Source organism: Kogia breviceps, chromosome 2, assembly GCF_026419965.1.
Source record: "Kogia breviceps isolate mKogBre1 chromosome 2, mKogBre1 haplotype 1, whole genome shotgun sequence".
NCBI lineage: Eukaryota > Metazoa > Chordata > Mammalia > Artiodactyla > Physeteridae > Kogia > Kogia breviceps.
In genome coordinates, this window is record NC_081311.1 from 92114019 (window position 1) to 92141928 (window position 27910).

Below are 27910 nucleotides of genomic sequence, written 5' to 3' on the forward strand. Positions count from 1 at the left end.
CATAGTTTGGTCATTTTGGTAATATTTCAAACTTTCTCATTATTATTATATTATTGTTATTGGGATCTGTGATCAGTGATCTTTGATGTTACTATTGCCCCACAAACCACACCCATATAAGATGGCAGACTTAATCTATAAATATTGTGTGTGTTCTGAATATTCCACTGATTGGCTATTCCCCTGTCTCTCTCCCTCTGCTAAGGCCTCCCTCTTCCCTTAGATACAACAATATTGAAATTAGCCAAATTAATAACCTTACATTGGCTTCTAAATGTTCAAGTGAATGGAATAGTTTCATGTCTCTCACTTTAAATCAAAAGCTAAAAATGATTAAGCATAGTGAGAAAGGGATGTCAAAAGCTAAGATAAACTGAAAGCTAGGCCCTCCTGTAGCAAATAGCTAAATTGTGAATGCAAAGTTCTTGAAGGAAATTAAAAGTGCTACTTCAGTGAACTCACAAATAGTATGACAGTAAAACAGCCTTTTTGCTGATGTGGCAAAAGTTTTAGTGGTCCGGATAGAAAATTAAGCCAGCCAAAACATTTCCTTAGGCCAAAGCCTAATCCAGAGCAAGACCCTAACTATCTTCAATTCTGTGAAGGCTGAGAAATGCAAGGAAGCTGCAGAAGAAAAGTTTGAAGCTAGTAGAGGTTGGTTTCATGAACTTCATGAGTTTAAGGGAAGAAGCCATCTTCATAACAAAAAAGTGCAAGGTGAAGTAACAAGTGTTGATGTAGAAGCTACAGCAAGTTATCCAGAAGATTCAGCTAAGATAACTAATGATTCCGGCCACACTAAACAAAAGCTTTTTAGTATAGATAAAACAGATTTAATATTGGAAGAAGATGCTTTCTAGGACTTTCATAGCTAGAGAAAATAAGTCAGTGCCGGGATTCAAAGCTTCAAAGATAAGCTGACTCTCTTGTTAGGGGCTAATGCAGCTGGTCACTTTAAGTTGAAGCCAATGCTCATTTACCATTCTGAAAATCCTAGGGCCCTTAAGAATTCTGCTAAGTCTACTTGCCTGTGCTCTATAAACGTCACCCAAAGCCTGGATGACAACACATCTATTGACAACATGGTTGACTGAATATTTTAAGCCCAATATTGAGATCTACTGCCCAGAAAAAGAAATAAGATTCCTTTCAAAATATTACTGCTCATTGGCAATGCACCTAGTCACTCAAGAGCTCTGACGGAGATGGACAATGAGATTCTCATTGTATTCACGTCTGCTAACATGCCATCCATTCTGCAGCCCATGGATCAAGGAGTAATTTTGACTTTTAAGGCTTATTAGTTAAGAAGTACATTTCATAAGTTCATAGCTACAAGTGATAGAGGCTCCTCTGATGGATCTGAGCAAAGTAAATTGAAAAACTTCTTGCATGATTCACCATTCTAGGCACCATTAAAATCATCATAATTCATGGGAAGAGATCAAACTCTCACCATTAAGAGGTGTTTGGAAAAAGTTAAGCCCAACCCTCATGGATGACTTGGAGGGGATCAAGACTTCAGTGGAGGAACTAACTGCAGATGTGGTGGAAATAGCAAGAGAACTAGAATTAGAAGTGGACCCTGCAGATGGGACTGAACAGCTGCATCCTCAGGATAGAACTTTACTGAATGAGGAATTGCCTCTTATGGGTGAGTAAAGAAAGTGTTTTCTGGAGATGGAATCTACTCTTAGTGAAGATGTTGTGAAGATTGTTGAAATGACAACTAAGGATTTAGAATATTACAGAAACCCAGCTGATTAAAGCAGCTGCAGGGTAGGAGAGGATTGCCTCCAATTTTGAAAGTTCTACTGTGGGTAAAATGCTGTCAAGCAGCATTGCATGGTCGGAGAAATTGTTCATAAAAGGAAGAATCACTTGATGTGCCAAACTTCATTGATGTCTTGTGTTAAGAAATTGCCACAGACACCCCCAAACTTCAGCATCCACCACTGTGATCAGTCAGCAACCATCAACATCGAAGTAGGAACCTCCACCAGGAAAAAGATTATGACTTGCTGAAGGCACATGTGATGGTCAGTAGTTTTTAGCAGCAACGTATTTTTCAATCATGGCATGTACATTGTTTTATTTTATAAATACCTAATATTATATTGCACACTTAATAGTAGATTGTGAACATAACTTTCATGTTCATTGGGAAACCAAAAATTTTGTGTGACTCACTTTACTGCATTGTTTGCTGTATTGCAGTGGTGTGGAACCAAACTTACTATATCTCCAAGGTATACCTGTACTGATAATTAAGGTGTTAGGTGTTAAATACTGGTCAACACATTATACTCTTATACTCTATTTACCTCTACATAAAATTTCAGGTATGACTCCTACTTGTATGACTTGAATGATTCCTACTCCTACTTTAAAAGATTGGGAGCAATACAAATACGTTAGATTAGCTTGTTTAAAATTAACTTTGTCAAGATTCTTATTTTAGGTGAAATATTATTATCTTTAGTCTATATAGGAGAAAGGTATATTTTGCATTGCAATACTTTAGGATTTTTGATGTCTTTGGAAAAAAAGGGGGGGGGGGTTTAGCCAAAGAACTTATAATCTAGGTGAATAAACAGAAAAGTTTATCTTAGGTGCTATATTTTAGGTGCTAGATTTGGGATACATATGCTTTAGATTATAACAATGCAATGGAAAGACACAACACCAGCTTTGGAAGTCAGAGGAAGACATGCAGGAGGAGGTGGAGAATCAAGAGTTCTAGAAACAAAGATACAAAAATGGTATCCTCTAAAGAGGGAAGGCAATGTGCAAATAAATTCAAATATATGGCATTTTATGGGGCTGAAGAAAAAGGATGTTATTTTCACAAGCTAAAATGTGGATGAAAGAATGGGAACTTTTTTGCAATGGCAACATCTTACAGGAAGAATTTGTAAATATTTGTTTATTTTATTTTCTAAGTATCAGTTATCCATTTTTCTAGTAACAGATTTCTAATTTTTCAAAAAACTCGACTGTTAATCTCTGTGACTTCTATCTCTACTCCAGTGGTTGTCATGTAACTATAACTAGCCAAAGTATGTCATCACATTGGCCACAGTCGTAGGTCAGAGCTGAACAACTAGCAAAACAGGAAACAGCATGATCCAATTGGAATATTTTGAGAATATTTGTCTGAGAAAATCTCTCTTCAGCTGGAGCTAGTATGGAAGTCTGAAACTGTCAGTGGCAAACTGGAATAAACAGGAAGAGTTTCTGCCTCAGAATTGTGTCAGTCAGAAAAACAAAACAAACAAACAAACAAAAAAACACTGAGAGAGAGGGTGAGGGTCTGTCCTGAGAATGCTGAGCCAATGAAATCTTCTTTATATTTACCTGTGCCCTTCAGCTATTGCAATCAATACATTTAATACTTGAGAGTAAGTCTAGTTTTGTAGTAACTGTACTCAAAGACATTCTGACTAACAGAAAAGCAAAGGTGTATGTTTTAGTTACTACTTTTAAAAATGATGGCTTTAATTCATGGAAACAAAAATTACTGATGGGTTTATATTTCACATAGTTGGGATGAAAAGATCTTTGACAAAAGAGTCCTTTCAAATATGCATTTGTATCTAAATTACAAAATAGATATTCATAAAATATACATTCTCTTTTTCATTCTGAAGCCATAACTAAGTTTCCCTTTTTTATTTTATAAATTATGTATCTCAGCAGTTAGAGGTATCTTGACCTGCAGTTATCCTCAAATGTTTTACTACATCGTGAGGCCGCATCAGCAAAATATTCCTTTCCCTTTCACAATCTAAAATTTGACTGTCTACTCAACTGAAAAATTGGTCTCTGTTCTGTTCCATTTAAACCAACAAACAGTTGTTGAGGTAGTCCAAGGATCTACAATAAATGCTAGAATATTAATATAAAAGACGCATTCTGTGCCCTGCCATTGTTTAAGTTCACTGGGAGAGACAAACGGGTAAACAGATTTATGGTGTGATGTGCATTTGAAGGCAATTAAGTGCACAGTGCAGTCACTGTACAAGGAGGCAACGGCTACGTATACTGGTTCAGAGGAGAATTAGTCATGTCAGTAGGGGTTTCAGAGGTGATATTCTATACCCTTCAGGATCATTCATGGTGGATGTGACATTTACACTCTGGATATATCAATCTCAAGTTATCAGCAATATCTGGCTTTCAAAATACAAGGATAACCTCTATCTTGTATTAAACTGCTTTTTCCAAAACAGTTATGTTGCAACAAATATAGGTTAAACCTCTTTCCATTTTCTGACTTGTCAAGAAAAACATAGTATGTACAAAAAGAGAGGCAAAGACATAAAACATTCATAAAGATTCTCCTGAATGTTCTAAAATTCTAAGCTTTGCTGATGCATCATAATGTTCTCAAAGAAATTGGTCAAAAGACAGAAATTGGAAGAAATTTTTACCTTAATTTATATTATGGGAGCCATCTTTCTTTTTCAAAACATAAATAAGATTCTAAGGGGAAAAAAAGATTTAGTTGACTAGAGTAGGATGCCTATTTTGATATTGAACGTTTTCCTTCGAAAGGAAAAATGAATAAATGTAATTTTTAAGTTCATTTAATGGACACACAGAGGTCTTTCTGAATTCAACAAATTTAAAAACCACATGGACCTTACCTAGAAATGTAATCAAGTCCAGCTCTCCTATTACTCACTTGATTACATTCAAAGTGCCATGCTTCATTCCTTAAGTTTCTCTCATCATTTACATTATTGTCCAATAGTGCTTCTATTGATATCAGCAGTGGATTCAAACTATTTGCACATGGTGTGAGGTAAATAAAGTTTAGCTCATTATTTATTACACTTTTCTTATTTTTGAAATGTGCTGATATTTGTGTTGAATTTTTTCATCATTATTAATCACAAACCCCACTTGGTATATTTAGGAAAAATGTTGTAAAGAACGTTTATAATATTTAGTTAATATTTTTTGAAAAATAAAACTGTCACTCTTCACACAATGTACAATAGTGCATACATAAAAAGAAAAAATAATATACAGATAACACCTTGAAATTAATAGGTTAATATAGTGAGGTCACTGATAAAAGATTAATATAATTTTTTCACTTTTTGTATATAAGTGACTAGAAAATGAAAAAGAAAGGTATCATCTACAATAATACCAAAAGTCTAATTACTGAGGATAAATTTAAAGATAGATGTTCTAAATCTCTACACACAAAATTAATCATATGACCTAAGTGAAAGGTATTAAAAACCTAAGTAAGTGAAGGTATATAAAATGTTCATGTATTGAGGGACTAAATTGTAGAAAAATATCAATTCTGCATAAATCAAGCTATGAATTCAATATACAGATAAATTTTAGCATAGTTTTAATGAAAATTAGCAAATGTGTTAAAATTTATGTGGAATATGTAAGCTTTTGTGTCTGGATTTTTTCACTTGGCATAATGTTTGTGAAGTTCATCCAAGTTGTACCATGTATCAGTACTTCATTCCTTTTTTAAAAATTTGAATAATATTCCATTGTATGTATATATTATAATTTGTTTACCCATTCATCTGTTGAGAGGTGTTTGGATTGTTTCCACTTCTGGCTATCATAAATAGTCTTTCTATGAACATACATGCATATATTTACCTATATTTCTTTGAACATCTGTTTTCCATTTACTTGGACATAGATCTAGGAGTGTAATTAATTAATTAGCCAAATGATTATTCTATGATTACATTTTTGAGGAGTCACCAAACTGTTTTCCACAGCTGCTGAGCAATTTTAGATTCCTACCAGCAATGTACAAGGGTACTCATTTCTCTCTCTCTCTGTGTCTCTCAGTTATCGCCATCCTAATAAGTGTAAAGTTGTATCTCATTGTGGTTTTCATTTTCTTTTCCTTAATTATTAATAATGTTGAGAAGTTATTCATGTTCCTATAAGGCATTTGGCCTTTTGTATATCTTCTGTGTGGAATGTCTATTCAAGTCTTTGACCACTTTTAAATGTATTGTTTGTCTTTATATTGTTGAATTTTAGGAGTTCTTTATATATTCTGGATATTATATATACATATATACACACACAATTTCAAAATATTTTCTCATATTCTGTAAGCTGTCTTTTCACTTTCTTATAATGTCATTTGATAAAGAAAAGTTCTTTAATTTGGAGGGTGTCCATTTTATCTATGTTTCTTTTTGCTGCTCATGCTTTTATCATTAATATCTACAAATTCATTGCAAAATTCAAGGTCATGGATATTAATTTCTATTTTTGTTTTCTCCTTCATCAATATTGTTTTGACTATTTAGGGCTACTTGAGACTCCATATGAATTTAAGGATCAATTCAATTTGTCAAATGGTCACTAGAATTTTAGTAGGGATTGAAAATGTCTATGAATTGTGCAAGATAGATAAATTAATAAAGACAAACACAAACTGGTGGTTGACAGGGGATTAAGAGAAGGGAGGATGGGAAGAAACTCTTTAATAGAATTTAAGCAATTTAATGGAATTTAATTTTGGAGTTTTGAAAATGTAATTGTACAACTTTGTCAATGTCCTATGTATCACTTAATTCTTCACATTAAAATGATTATTTTATATTATATGAATTTTATCTCAATACTAAAAAGTATGTGGAAACACCAAGTTGAAGAAAAATCAATATGTCTAGTAAAAGTAGAACCAAATTGAAAGAAACACACACTGTAAGATATTAAAACTTAGTACAAATCTACATAATGAAAAGTGTGGTATTAACAGAAGGATTAAAAAAATAAACAAATGGCAAAGAATTGTCTGGAATAAGAACCCATATAATTTTTCAAGAAGCATTGAAGAAAGACTTAGATTTTCAATTAATAAATGAGTCAATTGGAGGTATGTATTAGAAAAAAATTAAAAAACAAACTTGTCTCTCATTATATATTTTACTATATATTACATATATTACACTCATTAACATATATGCATGTAATACAGTAGCACCTAAAAACATAAAGCAAATACTAACAGACATAAAGGGAGGAAGTGATAATGATACAATAATAGTAGGAGACTTTCACACCTCACTTACATCAATGAACAGGTCAACCAGAAAGAAAATAAGAAAACAGTGGTTTTAAATGACACAATAGACCAGCTGGCCTTAATGGACATCTACAGGACATTCCATCCAAAACCAGCAAAATACACATTATTTTCAAGTGCATATGGAACATTTTCCAGAATAGATAACATGCTAGACAACAAAATATGTCTCAACACATTTAAGAGGATAGTAACTATATCAAACATATATTCCAACAACAACAGTATGGAACTAGAAATCATTCATAGGAAGAAAAATGGGAAAAGTACAAACACATGGAGTCTAAAGAACATGCTACTAGAAAACCAATGGTTCAATGAAGAAATCAAAGAGGAAATCAGGAAAAACCTTGAGACAAATAAAAATGGAAACAAAACTTTACAAAATTTAAGAATTGTAGCAAAAGCATTTCTAAGAGGAAAGTTCATAGCAATACAGGCTTACATCAAGAAGGAAGAAAAATCTCTAATAAACAACCTAACCTATGATCTAAAGGAATTAAGCAAAGAAAAATAAAGAAAACCCAAAGTCAGAAAAAAGAAGGAAATAATAAAGTAAGAGAGAAAAGAAATGACACACCCCCCAAAATAATTTTAAATGTCAATGAATCCAAGAGCTGTGTTTTGAAAACATAAACAAAACTGAGAAACTTTTAGCCAGTTTCACCGAACAGAAGAGGACCCAAATTAAAAATAAAATAAAAGAAGCGAAAGAGAAGAAATAACAACAGATATTCCAGAGATACAAAAAATCATAAAAGCATATTAAAAATGATGCCAAGAATTGGGACAACCTAGAAGAAATGGACAAACTTCTACAAACTTGCAAACTTCTAATACTGAATCAGGAAGAAATAGACAATCTAAAAAGACCTATCATAGTAGTAAAATTAAATTTGTAATAAAGAAATTCACAGCAAATAAAAGTCCAGGACTGGATGGCTTCAAAGGGGAATTCTAACAAACATATAAAGAAGAGAAATAAAAATTAAAAGCACTAATTTGAAAAGATAAATGCACCCCAATGTTCATAGTAGCATTATTTACTATAGCAATGTTGTGGAATCAACCTGTGTGATCATTATATATATACAATGGAATATTACTCAGCCACAAAAAAATAACATTTTGTCATCTGCAACATGGGTGGACCTGGAGGGTATTATGCCTAGTGAAATAATTGAGACAGAGAAAGACAAAATCTCTACGTTATCACTTATATGCAGAATTTAAAAAAGAAAACAAATGAATGTATATTAAAAAATAGAAACAGACTTATGAATATAGAGAAAAACTAACAGCTACCAGTGAGGAGAGGAAAGAGGGGACAATATAGGGGTAGATGATAAAGAGATACAAACTACTATGTAAAAAGTATAATCTAAAAATACTGAATCACTGTGTCATACACCTGAAACTAACATAATTTCGTAAATCAACTGTACTTCAATTAAAAAAAAATGTGACCTAGTTCATTTCATATGCAAAAATCAACTCCAGGTGAATTTAAATCCAAATATTATAGCTAAAATAATATAACTTTTAAAATTCAATATCTTCTTGCCCATAGGGTAGGGAAGGGAAATGTTTCTTAAATAGGAATCCAAAATTAAAAACAAATAGGACAAAATTAAGATTAGGAATTCTGTCTTTCAAAAGACTGATTAAAAAAAAGACAAAGAAATGGAAGAAAGTATAGATAATGCATTTAACTGACGATGGTTTGTATCTAGAAGTTATAATGAACTATAATTTAATAAAAATTAATAAGGGTATCAAATAGAAAAATAAACAAGAAACAAATATCCATTTTCAATTTAATCCAGCAAGAAAGATAAATACATGAACTATTATTATAAAACCTCATTAGTAATCAGGGAAATGCAAGGTAAGGAACATTCTGATACAAATGTGCATGCACAAAAGTATTAATAAATAAAATTAAGAAATGGAAAATATCAAGCCTGGGCAAGAATGTGAAACACCTGGAATTTTACTTCGCTGAAGGGATTGTAAATTTGTATAATGTCTTTGGAAATCTGTTAACAGTACCTACTAAATTTGAGCGTATGTATTATTTATTTTTTCAGCAGTTTTACCCCTAGGTATATAATCAATAGAAATATGTTCACCAACAGACATGTAAAAGGATGGTCATAACAGTGCTATTCATTTCAGCCAAAGATTAGCAACAAACTGAGTACTCAACAATGGTAGAATGAATAATTTGTGATACACTAACTTGAATTGCATACAATATTGAAAATAAATGCCTTGTTATGCTAAACTATATGGATGATTATTGCAACATAATTTTGAGTGAAGAAAACCAGAAACCCAAAATACATGTTGTGGGATTTTGTTTCTATAAAGTTCAACAATAGGCAGAATTAGTTTAGATTGTTGGAAGTGAAGATGGTATTTAACATTGGGAAAATTGTGGGATGTAGAGACTAGAGGACTATACTGAGGACTTTGGAAAAAGATTCTGTTTCAGTTGGTGGTTATGTGTGTGTGTTTACCTTGTGATAATCCATACATCTCTACACTTATGATGTTATTTCTGAGTGAGTGTGTTATCATTTCAGTTAAATGGTTTATTATAAAATGTTGGTTATTGATAAATATATTGGGATGTCTTTAACAGAAGTTGTATTAAATAAATAGGTGCTGGAGTGAATGTCACAGTCACATAAATGTCACAGTAATCTGATAGAATTTGGAGATCTACCAGATAGTGTAAACTCCATTATCGTATTCTATTTTTTTTTTTTTTTTCTTTTTTTTGCGGTATGCGGGCCTCTCACTGTTGTGGCCTCTCCCGTTGCGGAGCACAGGCTCCGGACGCGCAGGCTCAGCGGCCATGGCTCAGGGGCTTAGTTGCTCCGCGGCATGTGGGATCTTCCCGGACCAGGGCACGAACCCGTGTCTCCTGCATCGGCAGGCGGATTCTCAACCACTGCGCCACCAGGGAAGCCCTCGTATTCTAATTTGAAGCACATTGTAGCATATAGTACTCATACCAATAAACTAATTTGAATAAATATCTTTATTTTTTTTGTGTGTGTGTGTTACGCGGGCCTCTCACTGTTGTGGCCTCTCCCGTTGCGGAGCACAGGCTCCCGACACACAGGCTCAGAGGCCATGGCTCACGGGCCCAGCCGCTCCGCGGCATGTGGGATCTTCCCGGACCCGGGCACGAACCCATGTCTCCTGCATCGGCAGGCGGATTCTCAACCACTGCGCCACCAGGGAAGCCCTGTTGATCTGTTCTTGATTCATAATATGCCTTAAGAATTATGCTTGAAGCTGAAACTAAATAAATTAAAATTGTATATTATTGTTCTCTGTTTTCTTAGAATTGTTTCTATTGGAGGAAACATAATTCTAAACTTCTAAATAGACAATTGTCACAAAGTATAATAAGAGCACTAGTCAGATCAAGCAAATTATACAATAAAGGCAAGGGAATCCCTTCTGTAAATTAATGATTTGATAATTAATTTATTAAGGTGCTCAGGCATCTGTGTCTGAGAAGATAAATGAGGAAATGTTGCTGCTGACTTGGAAAAGCACCAGGACTAGGTAATTCTCATACCAGTCAGCTTCTGTGAAGAGAAGGGAGTACCAACATGAGGATTCAACATTAGTTACACAGACAAAGATTCCATTCATGTCTCTGTGAAAAGGCTAATTCTCTATTGGAAAGGCTAATTCTCTATACGACAGGATTATTTACCGATGACATTTTAGAGACTGCTAGCTCATTTAAAGTAACACTGAAATACCTAGATTCTGTGATATTTGGAACTTTCAATCTATTTGGAATCAAATTAATATCCACAATGAGCTTGATGAATAGTTTTTAATTCACGGACTAGGAATTGTAAAAGAAGAAAGTTATTGCAAACTGCAAGCATTGAAGGACTTGTCTTTATATATTTGGGTAGGAAATTATGTGGAATTGTTCACTTTATGTGAGTGTCTAACCCTGAAAACAGATTATTTCACTCACTGTTTCTAAACCTACAGGTATCATACAAATTTGCACTGTTTTTTACAAATTTTCACTGAGTTAGAGTTTCCTGATTCTTGTAAAGATTTTGAAAAAAAAAAAACAATTTTTATAACAGGAATTTTTTAATCTCCAAAAGAACTGCATAAATATTTCTGTTCAACTAATTATATATTAGATACCCATTACATACCAGGCCATGTTCAGGGGTAGGGGAAACAAATAGATAATGATGTTAAATTCCCTTGGCCTCAGGAAATTCATTATAATAAGAAAGACATTTATGTGTGTATCTATGGCATGTATGCATGTATACATATATACATATGCACATTTATGTATACACACATAGATATACATATATGTAATATGTCAAATATAACATATACAATAGTAGAAGAGATGATTAGAAGAAAATGTTGACTTAACTGTCCTACCCATCATTTCTAAATAATAATTTAATTGAATATATTATAATGATATGTTCCTTAAAAAGAAAAAAATCATAAAATAATATGAAGAGAAAAGTGACAAATTCGTTCAAATGGCTCAATCTAAACATACCCAGTATCAAAATGTGATAATGATATCTGTAAGCAACAGAATCCACTCCAGAGAGTTTAAGCAAAAGGCAACGTATTAAGAATCTTTGAGAAGGCTGAAGAAACAACTCTAGGCTAAATGTCCAGCCACACAATAGAACTGAGTGTCCAATGGAACTGCTGCTTTTGCCAATAGCAAGAAGAAAGCAAATCAGGAAGCCACCACTATAGATACTCCCATCATAAACATGCCCCTTATATTAAGATAACCATCAACAAAACAGATGATCTGCATCCTACCTCTCTCTCCCAGGTAACTTAGTCAAAATATTAAAGTCGTATTCAAGTGCCTTTCCCTCTACACGATTCATTCTAAATCAAGCTCTAGGATCTAGTGTAACTACAACTGATCGGTAGACTCTAAATCACATTTATAACCCTACAGGAAAGCAAGTCAGCAATACAGAGGATTTTATCTTTCTCATTTCGGCTCACGAGAAGAGGGTCACAATTGCTGTTGAATAAATCAACATACTGGTCATTATTATGAGCATGTAGGTCAATAAATGAATGGAAAGATGGAAGGATGGATGGATGGATATGTAAAGAGATATTGGTAGGTGAGTAGGTAGGCAGACAGATGGATAGTAACAATTAATAAAATGGAAGTATACTATGCATTTGATTTCTAATAAATTTATTAAAGTTAATTTTAACTGAAATTAATTTCAGAGAAGAAAAATTGAAATGCAATGATAAATAATGTTAAATTTAAGATAATTATTTATTTACCACAAAAAAACAAGGTTTTAAAAGCTACTTTGAAGTTAGAAGTAAAAGGTAAAATGGTTATAAATAATTTTGAAATTAAATTTATTTTGGGGGTAAATTTCATGTTTCATTCATAGACAGTATGCCTTAAATTTATTATCAAAGGTGAAGTAAATAATTTTACATTTTTCATAACCTCTTGAATTTTCTTGATTATATTATATAATTAGGGTTTTATGGAGGCTTATAATATTTGCATTCTGTTCTGTAATCCAAACTCCCACAGCTATTTAGTCATTTTTAATTAAGCATATTTAGCATAACATAAAAGTCATAGATCTTAGTGTTTGGTTTAATGAGTTTTGACAAATATATACACCTATGGAGCTACCACCATAATCAAGATATAAACAAATTCCCATATTATTCCAAAAGTGCACTCTCATGCCCCTTTGCAGACAGCCTTACTCTCAACCCCTTTATCAGACAGTCACCAATCTGCTTTTTGTTACTGTAGTTGAGTTGTATTTTTCTAGAATTTCATATAAACAGACTTATGCACTGTGCATACTTTTATGAATGTCTTCTTTCCTCAGTATAATATTTTTGAGATCCATCTAAACTATTGCATTAATCAGTTGGTTGGTTCCTGTTTACTGCTGCTTAGTATCCATTGTATGACTATATCTGAATTTGTTTGCCCCTTTATCTATTGATGAACATTTAGGTTGCCTTGAGTTTAGGGGCACCTAAAGTTGATAAAACAATCATTCATACACAAGTCTTTTTGGAAATAGGTTTTCATTTTTTTGGACTAAATACCTAATTATGGAATTGCTGAGTGATATAGTAATACTATGCATAACTTTGTAAGAAGCTATTTTCCATATTAATGTCCAGAGTGATAGTACCACTTTATCTCTCCCATGGCAATATATGAGTTTCAAATTTTCTGTACATTTTCCACCATTTCTCATTGCCAGCCTTTTGAATTTTAGTTATTCTTGTGTGCATGTGTAGTGCCATCTCATTATAGCTTTAATTCCTATTTTCTTGATAACTAATGATTTTGAAACACCTGTTAATATCCTCATTGGCCTTTTATAGGTCTGTGATGCCTATATGCAAATCTTTTGCTCATTTTTCGTATAGTGTTATTTATTTTCCTACTGAGTTGTACGAGTTCTTTATCTATTCCGAACACAACTTCCTTGTCAGGTAAAGAGGTTGCATGTATTATTTTCCCATTCTGTGACTTGTCTCTCAATTTTGTTTTTTCTTTCTTTTGGCCATGCTGTACAGCATATAGGATCTTAGCTTCCTGACCACATATGGAACCTGGGCCCTCGGCAGTGACGGAGCGGAGTCCTAACCACTGCATGCACCCCCAGAGAATTCCCTGTCTCTTAATTTTCTTAATTATGGATTTCGATAAGTAGACATTTTTATTTTGAAAGTCCCATTTTTAAATTTTTCCTTTATTTTTAGTTCTTTTGGGTGGAAATCTCTATATTATTCAATGTTATAAAGGAATCTCTTTAGGCCTACTTTAAAAAGTATAGGTTTTAGGATTTAGATTTATTCCCTGATACATTTTTATTGAGCTATAATTGACATATGATATTATATTAGTTTTAGGTGTACAACACGTGATTTCACATTATGCTTGTATTGCAAAAAGATTACCACAATAAGTTTAGTTAACATCATTTCACAAAGTTAAAATCTATTTATTATTTTTTGTGTGTGTGGGATGAGAACTTTTAAGATTTGCTCTCTTAGCAACTAGGATCCATTTTAAGTTAATCTCTGTTTAGTATAGTATATCTGTGCCTAGGTTATTTTTTTTCCCCCCACGGGGACATACAATTGTTCTGGCACCATTTATAAAAAAGACCATTCTTTCTTTACTGAATTACCCTTGCACCTTTGTAAAAAATGGTTGATTATATTTGTGTGCGTTTAATTCTAGACTGTCTATTCTGCTCCATTGATCAACATGTCTTTTCTTTTGCCAATACTGTGTTGCCTTAATACAGATGCTCTAGAAATTTTTGAATTGAGTAAAATTTGTTCGCTAAAATTTTTCTTCTCTTCAGAATTGTGTTGACTATTCAAGGTCCTTTGCTTTCCAAAAGAATTTAAAACACTTTTTAGTATCTCTGACAAATTTTGTTAGAATTCAATATTGTGTTAGTTATTCTGGGTCTTTTGCCTCTCTATATACACTTTTTAATCAGTTTGTTGATATCTACAAAATAATTTTCAGAGATTTTGGTTAAAATCAACATTGAATTTACAGATCAAGTTTTGAAGAACTAATATCTTGACAATATTGAATTTTCCTATCCATGTACATATTTATTCATTTATTTAGCTCTACTTTGATTTTGTTCATCATTTTACAGCTTTTCTTATACAGATTTTGTACATATTTTGTTAGATTTATACCCACATATTTCATTTTTGGGGAAGCTTACATAAATAGTATTGTTTTTAATTTCAAACTACTTTTTCATTGTTAATGTATAGAAAAGTGATTTTTAAAAATATATTTATCTTGTATCACATGACCTTGCAATAATCACTTAGTTCCAGGAGGGTTTTGTTTTTTTTTTTAAACTCTTACAGATTTTCAAAATAGACAGTCATGTCATCTGTGAAAAATTGTATTTCTTCTCAAACTGTATACATTTTATTTCCTTTTAGTGTCTTATTGCATTAATTAGAACTTCCAGCATAATTTTGAAAAGGAGTGGTGAAAGGGGACATCGTTGCCTTGCTCCTGATTGTACTGGGTAGCATTTCATTTTGATTCTTTCTAAAGTTTCTCTCTCTGATGACATTGTTCATCTGGTTTGACATGATGTCTATCCTTTTTCCAATTAGATCTCACAACATATTAATCATAGTTATTTTAAATTCTTTCTCTAGTAATTCTAAATGTGTGTTGATCTGAGTCTTGTCCTAATGCTTGCTTTGTTTCATCAAACTGTGTTTTCATACTGTCTTTTAGCATGCTTTGTTATTTTTTGTTGAATGACAGAGATGTTTTATTAGATGACAGTTACTGGATGAAACAGGTCTTGAATGTAAAGAATTTTGTTAACCTGGTACTGAGTTGGGCTATAGATAACTTTTGTTTTATCTCTAGTTATTAGTAGCTTTTAATTCTTCTATATTCCTTGTTTGTCCCACCTCCTTTGGCATTAGAGTTTCTCCTCAGAGATATTCCAAGATTTGTAACTTTTCAAATTTTATCTACTATTATTACCCAGGAAGCTTGTTCTTGTGGATGCAAGCCCCAGGGGTGAAGAAATGTTCAGGAATCTTGTTTCAACCTCAGTCTTTTAATTGACCTGTGCCTGGGTTTTCACCCTCCACAGGTCTTCCTTTTCTTTTCCAAGTATATGGATAGTTCCCTCTGTCTCTTACTTCAATTCCAGACTGCTGCATTCTTAGAATTCAAATCTACTTCCTCCAAACTCTGTTTGTGTTGGCTTTCCTGTCTTTCTTTAAGGAAGAGAGACACTGTCTTTTATTCTCCCACCTAGGATAAAGTTTCAGATTTCTTCTCTTGTGAATTTCTTTCTCTTAGTAACTAGTCCTTTAGAGAGAAGAACCTAGTCGTATATTAAGAAGGCTACTCTTCTCTTTTCTTGCCAAGGCCATGAGGGGATGTTTTCACATTTTTACTATGAGAACCTGATGGAGTTCCTGGATGGAAAGCTCACAAAACTGTGGGGATCCTCTAAGCCTGCCACTCCCAGGAGTTTTATTCTCTCAAGTTAGTCTACCCACTGTTTCCATCAATTATCAAATAACCATTTGATTGTTCCTACCAGTTTATGCATCTAGCATCTTCTGCTCCTGGCAAGCAAATTTTAGATGCTGTTTCTCTCTGGATGCAACTGTCTATTCAAATTACTGGATGGTGATTTTTCCCTATGTCATCAGTTGTCTAATATATCCAGGACAAGTCATTGATTTTTCAATTTTCAAGCTTTTTTTTTCTTGCTGAAAGAACTGGAATGATAATCTCTAAAATCTTTTCATGTCATAGGTGAAATTGATTATTCTGTTATTTTTTTAATATGGTGAAATCTATTGATTTGAATTGATTTGAATGTTAAAACAACATTACATTCCTACAATGTACCTTACTTGGTCATGATATAATATCACATTTTAAATGGCTGAATATGATTATTATTATTTAATTAAGAACTTTTGTGTGTATGAACATGAAACTTAGTGTTCTGTACATTTTTTTTTCAAATATAGTTTTCAGATTTTGGTATCATTGTTAGACTTGTAAGGTGACCAAATCTCATTGTTTGTCTGAGATTGTCTCAGTTTTAATACTGAAAGTTCCGTGTCTCTGGAAACCTCTCTCTGAGATTTAAAAAAAAACTGTTATGACAGAAGCAGAAGTTTGTAGAAAAATTACACAACACATACAACATCTAAAATAAAAATTAAAGACTAAGAGTACACTGATTTTAGTATCAAAATGATATGATATATCATAGTAGTCCCTATATTTTTTTTTCCAAATATAGGCAAAATTCTGAATGGGGCAAAGTAAGTGTGCAATGCAACTTAAGTGCATTGCAATTGTGATTTTGCTGTATAACTGTTGTACTTTGTATTGCCATAGTGCTGGTATAATTTTTAACCTTTTGAATATTGTGAGCACAATTGTATCACCACCCCAGACATCACAATAATAGAAAGCTAAACAACTGTGTTATTCAATGACAGTTGGAAGAACATATACAACTGGTTTTGTATGGTGCATAATCAAAACAGAACCTACTGCATGATATGTAGCAATGACTATGAGATTGGTCACGTTTTGATCACCCCAAAATGTGCAGAAGCACTCAATGAAATTTTTGACTTAGAGAAAAAGAAGAAGATAGCTTCCTTATCATTTGCCAGAAGATGACTATCACTGTTGCTGGCCACAGAAAAAATGTTAAAATGTTAGCTTGCCATAAAATCATATTTTGTGTATGTGGGACAAGAATAATGTCCTTCTCTAATTTGGAAATGTATTGAGGATATGAATACAGAAAAAGGATCACAGTAAATACAGAAATGTATATGTGGTTTTTCCAAAACTTCATGATGATCTTTGAAGAGGCCATAAGGACTTTAAAAATGAATAAATTGACTGCACCTGAGTTGTTCAATTTTATGTGTAGTTTGCAACAAAAACAATGCAAAAAAATCTTATTCTTTCTGAAACAAATTTCTTCAGAAGTCAAAAATATGTCTCGAGAAAAGGGCAGCCAAGTTAAACAGAACTTCCTAAATTTATTTACTAAAACTGTCACTTATTTAAATTCCAGCTTCAATTTCACAATTTCAAATTATTTCTTTGCCTAAAAAATGTTGACCTGAGAAAGAAAGGTTCAATCCATGACATCTAATGTTTTTCATAGTGGTAAAAAAATAATAGTTTAGACATGGATAATATATTGATGAATTTATAGGTGCAAAGGACCTGATTGACAAACAGCTGATATACCAAAATATGTCTATAGATTTAGGGCATATGGCCACATTTGAAAATCTGGAAACTAACTGCTACAAGCCTACAAACTTGCTGTTGTTAATAATTTCTGAAGTGGTCCATGCTTAAACCTGTATTAAGAACATATTTAACTTGATGCCATCACAAGGCCTGATAGCAAGAGTCCATGTAAGGTGAGCTTAATGAGAGAAGAGCTGCTACTCAGAGAGTATGTTCCACTGTATTCAGTTTGACCACTACATATAAAAAAACAGGAAACTTTTAAATTTTGCTGACTCATGAAAAAGTATTATTAGAAAGGGAAACAGGTAGAGTAAAAATATTGTGTTATCATTGGACAAAAATAAAACAGTTCAATGCTGTTTTTTGTTAAACAGAAAATGTTTACTTAGTCATATTGTCATTGTAATCTCCCTGTAAACAGTCAAACATTTTGATGGCTTAAGAATATATGATAATAAAACCTACAAAGTTTAAATACTCAGTGAAGAGTTAAAACATAAATAAAATAAATGTTAAAATAAGTGTTGGAAGATAGAAAAAAAATGATAAGATATTGTTATGTTTTTCTAACACATATTATTTGTTTAATTAGTCCTATTATTAATTAGTACTAATGGTCACTAGTAACTAAGTATAGGGTTTTGTTTCATTAAGAGTATTTATGTAACAAAAATAAACATAATAATATATAATTGTAAATAAATGTCCATTTAATTTTTCAGTTTAAATTATATATATATATATACTTCCCAGTGTCCCCCCCACCCCTCGGTATGGTTGTTCCCGTGACTGACTCTTTAAAAAGCTGGTTACCCTATGACTTGCTTCATAAACAAAACGGGAGATGTCCACGTCTCTCTTATAGTCTTAAGATGCTTGCAAAGGATAGGTATTCTCTCATCTTCAAACTTTGGTAGAATTCACCAGTGAAACTATTTGGACCAGAAGTTTTCTTTAGGAAAATTTGTATTACAAAACCAGTTCCTTTAGTAGATGTGAGCTCTTTGACTACTCTTTTTTTTGTTCTTGTGTCAGTTTTTCTGTTTTTGTTTTTATTTGTTTTGTTTTATTGTTTTGGCCACACTGTGTGTCTTGTGGGTGTTCCCTGACCAAGGATGGAATTCAGTCCCCCTGCAGTGGAAAGGCTGAGTCCTAACCACTCAGGAAATTCCAGGGAATTCCCCCTCTTGTGTCAGTTTTGATAGTTTCTTTTTGTTCGTTTGTTTTAGGAATTTGTCCTTTTCGTTATAAATTATCTTATTTGTCGGCATGAACTTGATCATAACAAGTCTTTATTAGCATTTTAATATGTGCTATTTGTAATAATGCTCTCCCTTTATGCCTGACGTTGGTAATTTTCTATACTTCTACTGAGTTTTGTCCCCTGGATTTTTTTTTTTTTTTTTTGCGGTACGCGGGCCTCTCACTGTTGTGGCCTCTCCCGTAGCGGAGCACAGGCTCCGGACGCGCAGGCGCAGCGGCCATGGCTCACAGGCCCAGCTGCTCCGCGACTTGCGGGATCTTCCCGGCCCGGGGCACAGACCCGTCTCCCCTGCCTCAGCAGGCGGACTCAACCACTGCGCCACCAGGGAAGCCCCATGTCCCCTTGATTTTAATTCCTAATAAGTATGTGTTAAAATCTCCAGATTTAATTGTGGATTTGTTGCTTTTTATCTTAAGATCTATCATTTTATTTAATAATTTGGAAGCATATTTAGTATTTATATATATTTTATAATATTTTTATTACAAAATGTTCATCTAATTTTTCTTGAAATCTTTCTTTGTTGTTAATAGAGTCATTCCATCTTTTTTGATGTTTACTTGATAGAAGTTTTACCATATTCATTCTTTCAAACAATCTGGGTCTTTATGTTTCTTGTAAATAGTACATAGTTTAGTCTTGTGCTTTGTTTTGATTTGTTTTCTGCTTTATTTTAGCTTTTTAAAAAAATCCAGTTAAAAATTTATGCCTTTTAATTTGCATTTAATCCAATTAAGCATAACATAATCATTGGTATGATTGTATTTACATTTCTCATATTTGTATTTGTGTAGTTTTTTTTCTGTTTCTTTGTTCTTCTTTTCCTACTTTGTTTTGGGTAAAGTATGTATTTTATGATTCCATTTTAATATTTTCTATTGAGTTTTTTGCTATATCTTTATGTATTTTTGTTTTATCAGTTGCTCTAGAACTTATAATACCTTCAAGTTATAAAAGTATATCTTTAAATAATACACTACCTTATGTACAATGTAAAAAACTTATGTGAATATAACATTTTTGACCCTCTTTGATCTTTTCACTTCTCTTGCCTTAAATTTTATTTCTATAACTATGCTATAAACATTACTATATATTTTTATTATTTTTATCTTACTCAATAGTCTTTTTAAAATATAGACAGACAATTTTAAAAGAGCATTTAATATTTACCAAAATACTTATGGCTTCTGTTATTCCTAAGTATCTGGACTTGTTCCTTCTATCATTTCCTTTTAGCCTGAAAAATATTTGTTAACATTTTGTGTTGTGCAAGTCTTCCTAAAAGATTTTTTCCTAAAAAAATTTTCCAATACATTGACTCTATAAGAATGTTTTTATTTTACCTTCAATTTTGAAGAATATTTTAATGAGATGCAGATTTCTACTCTGACAGTTTTTTTTCTCTTATTTATTACCTTCAATATTTCATTCTATTATCTTCTAACCACGTTTGTTTGTTGTGAGAAGTCAGTCTTCTTACCATTGCATTTAATATCTGTTCTTTACCTTTACTTTATAAAATTTTAAAATAGTGTGGCTGTGTTGTTTATGGGTTTTTTTTTTTTTGCATTTATTCTTTTGGGATTCACAAAGCTTCTTGAATTTATAGGTGGATTTCTTTTCATGAATTTTGGAAAGTGCTTCACCATTTTCTCTTCAAATTGTATTTCTGTCCTTTATCGCTCTTTTTCTTTTGGAGAATTCCAATTAAATACACATTTATACTAATTTTTATTAAAACACAAATCTCAGATTTTCTGTTTCTTTCTTTCCCCCAAAGTTTGTTCTTTTTCTGTTTCAGTTGGGTTTTATCTTTCAATCTGTCTTCATAGTCACTGATTCTTTCCTCTGCTCTCTTCAGTCTGTTATTAAGCACAAACATAATTTGTGATATTTTATTTTCATTTCCAGCATTTCTATTTGGATCCTTCTAACATTGTCATGCCTCTACTGAAATGACCCATTTCTTCATGCATATTACCCATATTTTCTATTATATTCTTTATCATTTTTCTCATAATTATTTTAGAGACTTTGTTAAGAATTCCAACTTCTGGGCCTTTATTCATTGGTTGTTTTCTCTTTTAACCATGGACTTTTTTTTGCCCTTTTTGTAACTTGTATTTTGATATATTATACACACATACACAATATATACATACATACATATATAAACAAGTAGATGGCTTTATATACGGCCACCAGGCTCTTAGATCATTGATGTACATTCTTTGTTTTCCAGCCTTATCCACTGTTCCCTGTGCCTCTGGTGATCTCTTACAAGCTTACTTATCCTGCCAGAGCTTTGAAAGGAATATGGCAGACATCATAGGCTTCTTGAAGGTCTTGAGGCTCTTGAAATGGTTTTTCTTTTCCTCTCTTGCACCATATTCATTCTTCAGGGATTGAAATACTGGAATTCTGTCCTGTCCAACCCTCAGCTTTCTTCAGCTGAAAGTAGAAATATCTCTAATGGATTTCTTTCCATTCTCCAGCTGTCTTCCATCCTTATTTGGGACTTCATTCTTGGGAGAGGTTCCACATGCCTCTGGGGATTTGTCTCTTATCTCTTCTTTGTAACTTATCCACTTTGACCACCATCTGCCAATGTAGTCATTGAAATTGGCTGGTGAAGGCAAACTTGTTCTGAAGGTAGGATTTTTCTGGGTTCTAATCTGTCACCTCAGCAGACATATGATTGTTAAAATTTGAAAAAATATATAGCTCTTTTGTGCTTTTATTGTTCTATTCGTTCATCTGTCCATTCATGCAACACATACTTCTTGAGTATCCTCCATTTGCCTCAGCATGACTTTGTTGATGCAGCAATGTGCAAAATAGAAATAGCCCTGGTCTCTTGAGGCATATTGTGGAATAATAGCATTCAATTTAGCACTTTCTTCAGGACACCTTTCAAGGAATACTGAAGCAAGGTAGGAATGAGTATCCTGAAATTCCTTGTGCATGGTGGTGTCTACAACAACTTGTTTCCAGAAAAAGGCAAAACATAAATATTCATAGATTTGTTTGGACTATGTAGTCATACTGTGAATAATTCAAATATATTTTCACATACGAGTAAATATTCAATTTAAGTTGTGTTTACTTATTCTCAAGGATTTGTGTATTACATAGATATTATAATATTTTTGTGCTGTGCTTTTGAAAATTGTCAGGATTTAATTCCATGAAGTGTTTCTTATTGTGTACCCTTCACATTCGTTCACTTATGATCAAAGTCTCATGGTAATTGAGGTGACTGGCCATGGTTCATACTTTCATCTCTCCTCACCAGCAGATTTCTTCACAAATTCTCTGTAACATTACCTTAATAGACTATATAGATACCAGTATACAACATAAAATAATGCCTCCCAATGATTTTAAGTTTCACACATATATATATAAAGTGTAATATAGATGCTAAATCATAACAATGATGAAAATGAAGACTGGAGCCTGGTGCATAAAGCAGAGTTGGATAAGTGGACTTAATGATAGGAAAATGAGAGCTTGTTTTACTAGGCTACAGCATCCTGTTTGGGATTATAAGTCTGAGAGTCACAGGTCTGCTGCATCTATTCAGGTAGACTACAGAGTTATATATCTAGTAAACAGGAAGAAACCTCATGAGAAATCAGGTCTCTGAAAGCTTAGCCTTTGTGGTAGGACATCTGGATGAAGTTGGCTCCAAATAGAGATATTTGGCAAAGAAAACAATGATCCGTGTAGTCAAGAAAATATTTGAACAGTTTTTCATGGGGACAAGCACATTGATGAGCAGATGTTGAAGTATTATACACCAACTTAATTGGAGACAGACTGGCTAGCTTTATCTCTCTGCTTTTGCTCCTTACCAGCTGTGTAAACTAGGTTGGTTACTTAATCTCTCTGACTCTTTCTTTCTCATCTGCAAAATGGGCAACTTAATATCTACTGTGTCTCATTATTATAAAGACAAAATAAAATGGTGTATATAGGATTCAGCATTTACACTGGTGGCACACAGTGTATATCAGTATTTGTGTCCTCTCTCCCCCACCTCACCTCAAGACAAACACACCCAATGTCTAGCTAAAGAATGCCTCCTCCTGCTGTGATATTGGGTTTAGTTTCTTGCAGAGGTCTAGTAGAGTCTTAACTCTGTACTTTAGTATATTAATCATTACCTTTTAGTTGATGAAGCTAAATCATAGGGGCACTACTTGAATTTACAAATGGAGTTTGAATTTATAACAAGAATGACTTTGGGTTCTAATCTTTGGGTCCACTCTTTTTGCCATGTTAGCCCCCTTCCTTCTAAGAGTCGAAGGGACTTCTATTAGTTCTTATTTATTGGGGATTCTCTGTCTTCTGTCTCTGGTGGCATCTAGGTGTCTCCACATCTGCAAAATATATATGTGACTTTCACAAGAGAAATTTAGAGCCTCATAGGTTCCACAAGGGCTATATTTACCATGATCAATTTAAGGGTCTATGGGAAAAATGCATACATGACAAAATCTGCTAGAAATCCTCACCTGTCATACTCTTTTCAGATTTACAATTAACCAATTATTACTTTCAAATTTAGTAAAACAAGTTACTTACCTAATATAATGCAGACAAAAGACTTGAACCTAGATTTCTCTGATTGCAAGTTCTATAGTAACAGACTAGATCTATCACTAAATTAGATTTGTGCAGGAAAGACAAACTTCCTTAGTTTCTAAGAAATAATAATGAGTACATTGCTCATAAAAAATCTGGTTTATCAGGGCTCCTATATAGTTAGGTAATAAAAGTTAAAAAATATATATCATATCTTATTAGTTGGTACTCAAATATGTGATTCATAAATTATACAAATAGAACAGGAATTATGCAGACATTTACATTGTAGCTTAAACAGATATTGATACATCTAATTTAAGTAGATATCTGTACCCATAAGCTTATATAGATAACTATGCCTCTAAATTTACATAGACCTCTACATTCCAACACTTATATAAATATCTATGTCTACACTTATGCAGCTATTTCCCTAAGCTAGTACAGAAGTTTATACCTCAAACTTAAATAGATATTTATACCTTTAATTATATAGCTGTCTACATCTCTAATTTATATAACAGTACACAATCCTAAACTTATAAAGATATCTACACCCATAAATGTATGTAGAGAGCTATGATCCCTACTTAAATGGATCTCAATGTTCTTAAATATATAGATATTAACATATCTAATTTAAGTAGTTTACACTTCTCAAATCACATAAATGTTTATACCCCTAAACTTAAATAAATATTTATATATCTAACTTATATTGATAACTATACTCCCAAAATTTTAGTAGCAGTAATAGTAGTAGTAGTTGTATTAGTAGTAGCAGTAGTAGTAGTAGTAGTAGTAGTAGTATTTAAGTCCTACAACTCTAAAATTGGGAACAAATTTAGTGATGGGAACTAGGTTTCCCTACTGTTATGTTCTTATACTAGAAGACAGATATCATACTTGATGAGTGGCTATGCTGTCATTTAAGAAAAAAAAAAAAATTAAAGTTGGGATTTTTTTTTTCCTACAGCTCATAATTTCCATCTGCATAACTTTCATCCCATTTGCCCATCTGGTTCGGCCAGATGGAATATGTTGCTTTTATACCACCATTGGTTTAGAGCTTCACTGATATTACTTAGATTAATAATTAGATGAAGATATATAAGAGGTTTTGAAAAACCATCTTGTGGATATGATGACTCTGTTTGGAATACCTTTTGATTTGTGACTTAATTAAATACAGCACAGACTCTCTGTTGAATTTGAATAATTACTTATCAGAGAAGGAAGACAGAGAGAAATGGACTCTTGTCTCCTAGAAAAGAAGGAGGAAAACTCAGGAGGCTGTCCTGGCCACAGAGTTCCCCTCCCTCTCATCCTTTCCCTTCCAACCAGAAAAAAACAAAACAAAGAAAAAACTGTTAGAAGACTGAGCTACCACTTTAATCTCAAGAGCCAAGGGCTCCAGATTTGAGTGTAACTATACAAGTCACTGATAGACTGAAGGAGTGAGGTAAAAACTGGGAAGAGTGGATGCCTTAATATGGCACATTTGGCAAAAAGAAGCAGCAAACTAAAGCTAGCTGTCACTTAAAGTCCTGTCTGTGTACTTAACAAAAGCTCTAAAGTCGGCCTTCCTGGGACCGGCTCAGCAAAGAAGCAGTGTCGTTAGGAACCTAGGAGCCCCATCCATCCGACCAGCCATCAGATGAGTAAAATCCTTTCCCTGAAGCTTGTCCGCAGACTCACCTTACACTTCACTGTCCAGAAGGGGTTGCATGCTTACTGTTAAGCCTGTTATTAGGACTGATAGGATTGGCCTGGACCAATCATGATTCACCTCAAAGCTGGACACAGTCATCGTAAAACTGAAACAACTTATCCTTACAGTAACTTTGCAAAGTGAGCAAAGGGAGTTCAGAAAAATTAACATCTAAGATGATACAACTTGTAACTGGAAAGACTGATATCCAAATCCTAATTTTTCTTTTCACAAAGCTCTTTTACATTCTGCTGTATGACACAATCTTCTACAACATCTTTAGAGAGCTAAAATTTGGGTGGCCTCTTCTAAGTAGTGAACTGCGTTTCAACAAAGGGAGCTCTGAGCAGCAGGACAGCAAAATCAAAAAAAAAAGATGAGGGCTTCCCTGGTGGCGCAGTAGTTGAGAGTCCGCCTGCCGATGCTGGGGACGCGGGTTCGTGCCCCGGTCCGGGAAGATCCCACGTGCCGCGGAGCGGCTGGGCCCATGAGCCATGGCCGCTGAGCCTGCGCGTCCAGAGCCTGTGCTCCGCAATGAGAGACTCTGAAAGAGCCCTTTGAATTGATACCTTGGGTTTCTGGCCTGAGAGAAAACAGAGCGTCTTTGTGGCTGAGCACAACACTGTAGACTGAATGATTGTGTTCCTCCAAAATTCATATGTTGAAGTCTAACTCTCAATGTGATAGCATTAGAAGGCGGGGCCTGTGGGAGATGATTAGGTCTAAAGGGTGAAGTCCTCATGAGTGGGATTAGTGCTCTCCTAAGAAAAGACAAGCCACGTGAGCATGCAGTGGAAAGGTGACCATCTGCAAACCCTGAAGCTGGCTCTCACCAGGAACCCAAAGTGCTGGCACCTTGACCTTGGACTTCCAGTTTCAGAGTGGTGAGAAATATATGTTTGTTATTTAGTCTCCCCAGTGTATGGTATTTTTTTTTATAACAGTTCAAACTGACTAAAATACATGACCAGAACAATCAGAAGGAAGGCTACACGGTCACCCCGTGTCCTCAGAAGGACACGTTTCACTCTCCCCTGGACTTTAACCTGGCCCTTTCGATCTCTAAGCATTGCCCCTGGCTGTGCCTACATCCTGATTATCCTCCAAAACATACAAGTTCCAATTCCAACAGTTACACTTGTATAGGACAGAGCTACACAGACAAATTCTGGACCTTAGGTGACAATAAACTTTAAACTGTTTTCTTGAAGTCTGGATTTCTGTCTTCTTTCCAAGGACCAATATATATATATATATATTAAAGAAAAACTTATAAATTGGAATAAGAAAGTAGAAAAGCCTCTACAAGTTTCTGTGGTAATGTGAATTGTCCTGTCTTCGTAAGTTAAATTACTAGAGGCTACTGGAATATATGAAAAGAGCTCTATTACTATCACTTGAATTTCAAGTGGCCTTGTATGAAATAAATCAATTTGGTATTTTGAAAAAATATATAAGTCAGACCTAAATAATTTCTATCTTAAATTTTTTGGATTTTTTTTTTTTTTATCAAGGCATGTTGAAGGTAGACCTTTTTATTCCTTGGCTGTAGCTCTGGAAGATTCCATAAATAAGCCACTATTTCATGCCCCCCATACATTATTTGACAGCTGCACTCATTCAATTTCTTCCTATTTAAATGTCCTTTCATATATTCTGACTGCACCAAAGAGAAATTTTCAACTGGGAACTAATGATTTTAACAAGCATGTTCAACACCTGGTTATCTTTTAAAGGAAGAAAGTACAACTGGAAAAAGGCAGCATGAAATGCAGAGGAAGAAGCAGGTGAAAAGTGATGTTGTACTAAATCCAGGAAGTGATTTTGTTGAATATTTGAAACGAAACTATTGTACCTGACCTAAACAGGAAGATTCTATGAATGAATACATGACCTACAACAGTTACAAACTTTTGGAGCTTGTAGAGATCTGAGAACTCATGTCCTTGATTTTCCTGCCTTTTATAGATAAATAAATTGAGGCACAGAGTGCTTGGGTAACTTATAAGAGATGATTCAGGCATTTTCTGACAGAACCGTGTCTAGAACCTTGAAGACTTAACTCAGCACTCTTTCCACAATACTACACTACATCTGAATCAGAAAAATCGATGAATCACTAAACAGATTTTATATCTTCTCTTGTATAACACTTGCAGAAATGATGAACTTTTTCACATAGCCTTTGCTTACTCCTATCAGATGCACCGAGTCCATTCACATGAAACAACATTAGTAATAGGAAGGTAGTTAAAGTGTTGTATTCATTCACCTTTTCCCTAAGCTAAATCACCCCAATAAACCATTGCCTCAGGCCATACCTGTATTTCTTTATTTTTTTCCTCATTCTATGCAGATGCAGATATCCTA

General features: G+C 33.5%; 1 pseudogene; it reads left to right on the plus strand.

Annotated features, from left to right (window-relative positions):
• Window positions 1-1494: 1494 nt before the first annotated feature.
• LOC131750363 (sorting nexin-19 pseudogene) overlaps window positions 1495-27910 on the plus strand; it is a 77686-nt pseudogene continuing 51270 nt past the window's right edge.